The 10102-nt window shown below is 44.9% G+C and overlaps 1 long non-coding RNA gene across 1 annotated transcript; it reads right to left on the bottom strand.

The window, feature by feature from the left end:
* Positions 1 to 850: 850 nt before the first annotated feature.
* Positions 851 to 9058, bottom strand: LOC129384246 (uncharacterized). The gene is made up of 3 exons (XR_008611988.2): positions 8932 to 9058; positions 6197 to 6295; positions 851 to 1062 (listed from the first exon to the last, which is right to left on the bottom strand). It is a non-coding gene; the product is annotated as an uncharacterized lncRNA (long non-coding RNA).
* Between the last annotated feature and the right edge of the window lie 1044 nt (positions 9059 to 10102).

Raw genomic sequence — 10102 nt, 5'->3', positions numbered from 1 at the left:
GAAAAATGCGACATTTCTATTTGCAGCTGAAAGTGTGTTGTGTAGCCCAATTGTACAAAATAGGACACGCTTGCAAAATGACACGCTTACATGATCTTTCGAAAAAAGCTCTCCGCTAACCGGGAGCCTATATAAAAAGTTTAATGTTAGACTGGGCACGGAGAAACAATCGACTCGAGCCGCATAAACTCCGAATTTTATTGATTTATCATTAATACAGTATTGGAGACCTTCGGGCGCATAATTTCTTTATTATAGTCATCTACCTTTCGGAATAGTTCGGCTACTTATTTGCTTACATTGGCAAACCCCAGCGATGGAATCTAGAATTGTTTTAATTCTTTCTTTTTTGAATATTTATTTTATATATAACTTACTTTGAAGCACCTCCACAACAGGGCTGCAACATCGCGAGAGTCACTAATTTCTTTTCGCGTGCCTAATAAAAATTTGTTTACTATTTGCTGAGATAAACTTATTAAGGTTATGTGAGAATTTGACTGTGTTTAACACGCCTAAACAATTTGTGAACGACCTATCACGATGTATCTTTGTAACGAGTGCTTCGCGAACGATTACGAGATCGGCTACTGGAAGCACGCTAAAGTGATTCTTCTATTCAGAAAGGCTTACGCAAGGATTCTGAGGCATACTTGTTACTGTCTCTCAAAATTGAGGCGACCTGAACAGCGTCGCGCTTAAGGAGACGAAGAAATTTAGCACTAAAATTCTGTCTATGAATTCAAAAAAGCCAGTCTTTTGAGTGTACAGCCAGGCTATCGGTGTGTTGAGTACCAGAGACTAAGGATTCCCCGCGTATACATATGTGGCGTAAATGCATGCTTTTATTTTCTTAACCTTCCCCTAAGAGCTTGGCATCCTCTTCTTGTTTGGCTTTTTCACTCAGTCTTTTATCTCTCTCATCAAATTCTATGCATGCGTCCTTTTTTTCCACAACGTCGTACAAATTTTGGGTGCACAATTTTTCTAACAGACTAAAACACACCGTCTCGTTTTTGTGCCCTTCGCTTGCAAGTCCCCACAATATGCACTTGCTCTTTCCTGAAATAAGAAGAAAGAAAATAGTGCAATTCAGTTTACTAAAGCAAAAGCAAACATAAACACCATTGCATGTCAGATCCCGTTCCATCGGCGGGAGAAATTATGAATTGCAGGCCATTATGGAATCTTTAACCCTGGGTAATCGTTTCCGGTGAAGTAGTTTGGCGATAAAACGGCTGCACGTTCACTGTTGTAAACACCCTGTATACAATTTGCCTGCACTATCACATGAAAAATGTTGATATGGCGATTGTGATTAAACCATGCGCAAGCTGTAGATAAGGAAGCAGAACCTTGTGATCTACTCGGACGCAAGAGAAGAGCTTCCACATCAGAAGCTAGCACTTCGTCATCACTTGAACGATAGCCTGTGCCGCCATCTGCCAGTCAAGAGGGCCATGCAGAGAAGCGCACTTGTGGAATACGAAACGCGCAAATACGTCAGTTTCTCACCGTGAATCCTCTTGTACTATTATTAAAAAAATTACCGGAAATCTTTTTTTCTTATAGTATCCTCTGCTGGCCGAGTGTCCTCGTAAACGTCTCAAACACGCGCGCCGTGGTTGCTTGCTGGCTTTGGTGTGGCGCTGCTAAGCACGAGGTAGCAGGATCAAATCCCAGCCACTGCAGCCGCATTTCACCCGTGTACTATTATTTATGTGCACATTAAGGAGCCCCAGGAGGTCAGGATTATTCCGGAGTAACCCCACTACCACGACATGACCAATATATCTAATGAGAACTTGTAACGACTACAATAAATTAGAAATGACTAAAAGTGCTTAGTAATGACCAGTACTGCCTAATAGAAGAGGCAAACAGAAAGAGGCGAATGATAAGAGGAGGAAGATTAGGCTGTCGCCGTTCACCTCGTAAGAGAGATCTTAAGAGACCCCGTAATATTGTCACCCAGCTATGACAACTAAAACAGTTTCGCACCGACAGATTGAGAGAAAACGTCTGCCTTTAGCGATGGCTGGTCCTCGGAGAGCACGCGCGCAACCAGGAACTTCGTCGTTCTCGCCTTAAGGGTCCCGTGTCAAGACGTGCAAACCTATTTCGCGTCAATATTTTATTTCGCCAGCCGAGCGGGGAAGGGGGGCCTTTGACAATACCTCCACCCTGTTGTCAGCCTAAACGCCGCACGCAACAGCCGCGTCACATCAAGGAGGAGCTTTGCGCTATTCCTGAATCTCTTGCATGTGTAATCATGCGGACGACAATTGAAACTTCGCGTCGGATATCTTGTAGCACAGACAAGCTGAAAGAATTCTTCCAACTGATACTGTGTAGAAACACGACTGCCCCTAACTTTTCAATACAGACATACCCACTTATTGCAGTCAACAAAAAGTAAATATTCAATTTTAGTTAGTTCGGCTGCTGACAGTGATAATTATCATCTCACTTCGTGTCCCTCTGGCAATATGACTTATTTGCACAGGTGGTCCTGGCGTGCCTCCGAGTGCCCTATATTAAGATAACAATAACGCTTAATTTTGAACGCCCTCTATATATCATATCAGTGGCCAGCCAACACGGATTTATATATATAATATAGCGGGGTACGGTTTATATACGGTGTATATATACATACGGTGTATATATATATATACGGTGTATGTATATACAGCGGGGTACGGTTCATCCGATGCCACAAACTCCTCCTGGCAGCAGGAGTAGCCAGCACCTCCAGCAGTTTTGTCACGAAAAGACAATGTAAGATGTGCCTGGCGTCGGCAAGGCAGACAGTTGTACAAGATGGCGTACAATAAATTCAAGCCGGCGTCCTCAGCGTCTACTTCTTCTACTCCAGCGCCCGTCTCTTGCTGAGCGCGCGTTCCAGTCCCAACTTCTTTTTCAGCGCTGGCTCGTGACACCTAGCGGCAATATATATACGTAGATATATATGGTTTTATATAGTCAAGATGAACAAGGGAAGCCGAGGGGCTTGATTTTTGGTCATCACGAACATAGAAAGCCACCAGACATTGAAGTCAAGGAGAAATTACTTGGGAATGAAATTGAAACGTAGCAAATGACAAAAGGGAAATGAAAGTGGGCAAAAAGTTAATTTGCCCCTGCTGGGAGCCCAGCGCTATACCCCCGTATTAGGCGGACGTCGCACTGCCAATGGTGCTACGGCAACAGCTATAGATTTGTCGACTAACTTGGGCATTTATGTGCACTAGATCTAGCCATGTCCAGTAGCCTAACTTCTACATTTCAATTTCAGCGCGATATATATTCTCTGGTGCCTCCTTAGCTTCATTGTCTGTTGGCTTTATGCGGTCATATATATATATATATATATATATATATATATATAGGCACACCTCTAGTAGCATATATGGGCCTACATTTTTCAGCTGCACTCTCTTCGGAATCGGCCCACAATAATAGGGTAGAGATACCCCATACGCAAAAGTGGTCGTAGCTTGCTAAGAACTATTCTGGGCTCTGTAACGTAAAACTATTAAAATATGTTTGCATTCCAGTTTCCTGACGTCATATTTACGTAACCACCGACATAAGGATTCGGTGGTAACCCCCCGCGTTGTTTGAAAAGCCCAATTAGAGGCTCTCCTCATTTATATCGGAGGTTAAATTTGTTTCGTTTAAAGCGGGTAACATTGCTTACATTGAGCAGCTTATCTTGTACAGTTGGCTGACAAGAAGTGAAGAGCACGCAGCTGTGGCGAGGGTTTCGATCAGACGGCGCAGTGAAAATAGACAGCCTGATAGGCTGGTGCCGACGTCTGTAATTGATCGGTTTGCCTTAGCTTCCGCTGGCTTGTCGAAAATTGCGATTTCGTGCAACGGAAGGTTAAGAATGCCGCCTAAACGGACCGCAAAAGAAGACAAGTTGGCTGAGCGATATCCTATGCGTGCCGAGAGGGCTCGATATTGTTATACAGCAGTGCAGATTGTTTTATTACACGCAAAAAAATCCATTGTTTCCGGTAGCTCCGACCAGCCAGTGCTTGAGCGACCAGCAGGCAGCCATTTTCTGTTCCTTTTGGAAAGGAGCTCCGGCTATTGAGAAAAAAAACGTCTGTTGGGCATATTAACAAATCTTCAACGCGTACATGTCACTATGACGCGGTGAGTATTCGCGGTTTTGTGACTTTACGGAACAGACAGGCGAATGGATCCCAGTCTGAAAGCTTTTCTCAAATAGCAGAGAGATAATGGGGAAGAGACGTTGAATCAGAGATATTTATTTTATTTTGTTCAGTTTAATCATGCATAATCAGTATGTACACGTCATATCAGACGGGGAGCTATCGCGGCATTCGTGGCCTGGCATGACAGTCAGGCGAAGTTGGGGGGACCCCAAAATTTTTTCAGCCATCGTGCAAGGCTCGTTGTAGAATTGAAATGGACAAGTTTTGAATAGGGCCGCTTGGTCTTTAAAGTAAATTGCTTTTCCAGCAACTAAATTCGTAATACCAGTGCGCTTTCGATATTGTTTTCCGCTGCGCATGTCAGTGCTCGTGTACATTATTGGTGCATTGTTCTCTCTGAACAAAAAAAGAAAAGAGTGGAATATTGTGTAAGTGACGCTGCATTTATTGTCACGACACCAGAGTAAAGTTAGAGTGGACAATAACCTTGTTTTCGAATATTGCGACCGTGCCTCTCCACTTGACGCGCTTCGTGTCTCCAATAGCAGCGGCGCCGAAGTCACCAAGTGTTGAAGGCGTGTTTTTTTTTTAAATTATGGGGTTTTACGTGCCAAAAACCACTTTCTGATTATGAGGCACGCCGTAGTGGAGGACTCCGGAAATTTTGACCGCCTGGGGTTCTTTAACGTGCACCTAAATCTAAGTACACGGGTGTTTTCGCATTTCACCCCCGTCGAAATGCGGCCGCCGTGGCCGGGATTGGATCCCGCGACCTCGTGCTCATTGAAGGCGTGTCACTGCGTCGCATGCTGGAGAACGACTGCACCGGTACCAGTGGCTTGACCGGATGCGCGCTGTAGACCAGCCGTGGACCGAGCTATGCTTTCGAAGCCGCGTTCAACACTTAGCGATGACAACTCCACCGCCGTGAGCATAACTTCGCACGCGTTAGGGCCTAGCACGCGTCGGTCGGCACACTGCCAAAATATTTTGCTTCAGTGCAGTAGCTGGGTATTCGCTGTTGGTAAGGCAATTACTAAAATCACGATTGTATTGAATTCCCGACGTGAACACAGAAGACGTGCCTAAATGTTCAGATCCTAGTCTAAATAATTACAGTAGCACAAAAAAGTACAATCCGTGTAACATATTATGTAGTATGTTTTTGCAGAATAGACACAAGGGATTACACGATAATCTTGCGCGAGTGATGGCGTTACAGCGTCGATCCTGTGCCTGTAATTTGGGTTCCCGGTTAATACGTCGTTATGAAATACGGTTCTTAAATAAATTGTTGTGAATACATGTCAGCACGCTAGCGCTCGAGGAAAGCGACTGCTCATTGATTAAACAAAACATATACAATAATTTGCTATTAGAAAATAGAAATGCTGGACAGAAGAGCTAAATCTTACAGCATATATATATATCGCGACCACTGCCAAAAATATTGCATTTGTTACTGTACACAGCGTATTTAAAAGGTTGGATAACAATTTACTCTACCGCCATCAAAGGAATGCATCATCGAATATAATTTTATAAGTAAAAAGTGAGAACCGAGTGCCCGTTGATATATTCATTGCACTACTCGCATATACGGTTGACTCAAAATATCGCTCCTATACGACAGTACAAATTTCTAGATTAAAACAAATCGCGCATTCTTTTATTTTTCATAGAAAATTGGTTCAGCAGATAGCAGTTTCTTGTTCACCATAGCACTGAAACATTAAAGCTTGATAATGGGAACGTATTTCAATGGCGTATGTTGATCTTGCAAACGTACGGATGGAAGTGTTACGAGTTTTACGAACAAATTAATATGGTAACTAATAAAGCTGTCTTTGAAGTTTGTCAGAAACATATATTTCGGTGCGAATATTTTTGTCGTGGCAGCATATTGCGTAAAGATATACTTAAGAAAAACACAATTTCAAGTAGTTTGTAGATGAAATCGAAAATCTGCGCGCATGTTGCATAAACGAACTCAGATGTGTGCTCACCATCGTATTCGGTGCCATATTCAACAAGTATGCAGTCCTCTTGAGCACCGAGAACGACGTACTTGCCTATTAAATCGACTTCATGAGGACTTTGGGGCACTAAAACGAGAATTGGCATCAGTGAAAAGTTTTAGCACCTGGTTCAGTAAACGTGAGAAGGTTAAAAGAAAGGAATGTACGTTAACAGCACATCTGCAAACCTTTTGAACGAGTGCGGTAGCATAACTTAAAGATGCCCCTCTTAAGAGCGCGAAAATATGCGGAAAGAATGGGACGACTAAACATAGGCTGCAAAATATAGTACAGCAAGTAAGAGCGCTGTGAAAAAAGAGGATGGTAACAAGAGCAACTGCTGTTAGAAAAATGGCAATGGAGGAAAGGAAAAAAATTGGCAGTGGCTTCGCTTGGCTATGCCAGGATATACGTAGCGAAAGCTAAGGCATAACATGATTAGCCTTGGTTAATCGTCATTGAGAGTCCACCTTAGTCTCGTTGTCCAGCTATGTTGCGGCGTTTAGGCAGTCGTTCAGTGGGCTGTTCTTCTGTTTCTTGGGCAATTCGTTTCCTATTCATCTCGTTCCGATATCGATTGCAGACCTCCTCCTGCTTATCAGAATTGTCTCCGTCAATACTGCCGCCTCAACTGTGGTTGCGGCGCACACGAGCTCTCCTTTTCAATCCTCCGTCGTGTTATCAGGCATGCGACACAGCTGGCGAAGCGAGCGGAGGCGAGCGCAACGACGAGGAACGCAGTCTAGGAACTCAGTGTGACGAGGAACGCGGTGTGACGTCATGTGCCCCCTCGGAGCACGGCCACAGCGAATTCGCAAGTTCGTGGCCAGTAAAGCTTTCGCTTTAAAACGGCATGGCGGCCACTCTGTTAAAACTGTGCAATCGGGGTACACAAAACTTTTTGGTAGTCATGTGATTTTCTGTCTACTTGACTCTAGGGGCATTACTTAATTGGCAAGCATAATTTCACCTGGTCGGCATTATTGCGCGACGTATTTCGAGCGTTTGCCTAGCTTAGCTTGCGCCTCTTCGCTAGGAAGTACCCTAGCAACCACGCTAGGCAGAGCACACACAAATGTCGCAGAACGACTGAAAGCGCCATTTCAGTGAATGTTTCGGTAAATGCTTACGCCCTTTGTCCTTCCATTGTTATCACAATAAAAGCAACTGACTCACACAAAATGATTTTAGCTGGCAAAGCAAACTACTTTCACTAACCCTGACATGATTAGTTCATCGCAACTTTATGCGATAGCAAATAAATGAATACTGGAGGCGTATTCTAGCCACGATCGTGGACGCCGCCATTATGTTATTCCGTTACACAGTGCAAATACCTCAAGACAGCGCCGCGCGCTCAGCATGTTGTGGGTGTGAGGCCAAACAAGAGAGGGTGAGCCGAGAAAGGGGTTGGCTTAAGGCGGCTCATTTTCCTTAGGACCCAGTGGTATTCTACGATTTTCGGAGTTCTGGCAGCCCACTGGCAGCCAGACGGCAGCCAGCTAGTTCCGGTCCTGATAGGAAGTCACGCAGGCTGGGATTCCAAGACAACCCGAAGCTGGCCGAAGTTCGCCCGAAAATCGAACGCCGGGACAGCTGGCGAAATTTAGACATGCTACCAGCATGGAAGCTCTCGGCGAGGCTGCGTGAGCTCGGCGTAGTCGGTCAATTTATGTGTTGCCAGCTTGAATATACAGGTATATATTTGAATGCAGGAATACAATCACTTTCGCAAGATTTCGCGCGACTGGCAAAACAACGCGCACTAGGCCAACCCCACCTTGCACAGCGCAACAGACGGCTTCCTACGCGTCCGATGCCAAGACACGAAATCGCTCGTGATTCTATCTCCGAAAGCGATCGCTCGAGAATCCCAGCTCGCAACGATCACGTTACCCACTGGCGGCATTGATGAGTTGGCGTTTTGTCATCGCTTTACAAGACATGAAAAAGCAGGATATCGGGCTTGTCTGATACGCAAAAGATTTTGTGCCGATCTGCTTGGGCTTCGATTTCAGAAAGTTTGTTTCGGCTGATGGTGATTCTCATTTGGACACTAAGGAGCTAGGGATGCGGCTGGCGCATGAAAATGTACGCCGCCTGCGACCAGCGAAACGTTTCACGCGAAAAGCAATATTGGTCGCGATTATGAGATGAATTACCCAATGTACGTGTGCCTATTACTCAACCCGTGCACTCTTAGCGACAACGGCCTGCAGTTCGAACACATATCGGTTTCAAGGTGCCACCCAAGCCTACGACAGAGAGACAAAGCGAACACGGACTAGCTGTACCACCTTCACTAACTGCAAAGAAAAGGAAATCTCGCTGCATACATACGCGGTATTTGTGAAAAGGAACACCACCAGAGAAAGACGAACCGAAAATATACAGCAATGTGGGTGAACGAGCGTCTACAACTCGCACGGAACACGACGCAGATAACGTGCACGCAAGAGAGCACGGCGCGTTGATAACCACCGGAAAGAAACCTTCATGGGACATGCATACATACACACACAAAAGCTTCGAACGGTTCACCGCCGCTCCTATCGCAAAGCCTCGCAATGCGGAACGGTGCGTTAGCGCCAAAGAAAATAACGCGAGAGGAAAGGAAATCCGAAGATGACCGTAGACAGTTGACTGAGCGATGTAAATTCAAGTCCTCAAGCGCCCGCGTTGCTGTCCGTGAAGTCCCCACAAAGATGGTGGCGAGCACCCACCTCTTCCAGTCGTCTGCTAGCAAGAGAACTTCCAGAGAGCAGCCTGACAAAAATCGCCTTGGGTCGTTCTGGCAGCCCGCGGGCAGCCCGAGCCGTCCAGTCCAAGTAAAGCGAACGCCCAGCAGAAGTGCATGAAAAACGAAGACGCTCTGGTTCGCTCTGGCAGCCCACGGATAGCCAGAAGTGGAAAATCGAAGGGGCCCAGTGTTGCTGGTCTCGTCATTAAGCACGCGATAAGGGAACAGAGCGTGTGTCTCCTGATCTTAGCACGGCGGTGGAAGCGCATGGCTCTCCACGCAGCTGAGCACATGGGCTTCCCGCGCGTCGTATCTTCAATGTAATCTGCGGTGGCTGCTAAAACTGAACACTAACCGAGGTGGCTGGTGGTTTTACGTGTACTGTGTTTTCGTCCGTCTTGTGTTTGATGTTTATGCTTAACCTCAAGTTCCGGGGACGCGGTGAAGCGAGCAGCCGTAAGAAACTGTCACTGTCCGCTTTCACCTCTCTCCTGAGATGTGATCATGTTTTCCTTCGCGTGGGTGAGATCAGGCTTCGCAATTTAATTAGTAAGGGAATGTTTATACCAATTTACACGGTCGATTAAGTAACAAAACCTACTTTATGTGGAATATGAATACTTTGGTGTTCCGGGAAAACGTGCAAAATATTTTTAGCACGGAAAATTAGGTTACTTTCACATCAGGTGTATCTAAACTCATGAACAACGAAGAAAAACGCCTAAAAAGTAGCAACGTTGGAATCTAATATAAAAGTGACGGCTTTGATTTAGGTCTTGTTGAGGCAATGCGCATAATATATTATGAGGCGGTGGTTGCAATATCAGTGGCTTGAAAAATCAAAGTGACATTTTAGTCTGTAAAGCATGCAGCTGGCTTTCATAAATGATAGTCAGCGATTTGTCAGGTGACTGTTGCGGAAGTGCGTGTGTGCTATACCTATATATATATATATATATATACATATATATATATATATATATATATATATATATATATATATATATATATATATATAGTTTGTAAACATGTAAACAGCATTGTAGAAACGTGTAAACAGCACACGTAGAAAAGTAAATATAAACATCTGATTTCGCGAGGTATTGCCGCGGTCGGGTCTTCATCAATATGAAGGCCAGACCCCGGACAACGAT

The sequence above is a fragment of the Dermacentor andersoni genome, chromosome 8 (genome assembly GCF_023375885.2).
Source record: "Dermacentor andersoni chromosome 8, qqDerAnde1_hic_scaffold, whole genome shotgun sequence".
Taxonomy (NCBI): Eukaryota; Metazoa; Arthropoda; class Arachnida; order Ixodida; family Ixodidae; genus Dermacentor; species Dermacentor andersoni.
This window is presented reverse-complemented; position numbering and strand designations above follow the sequence as displayed.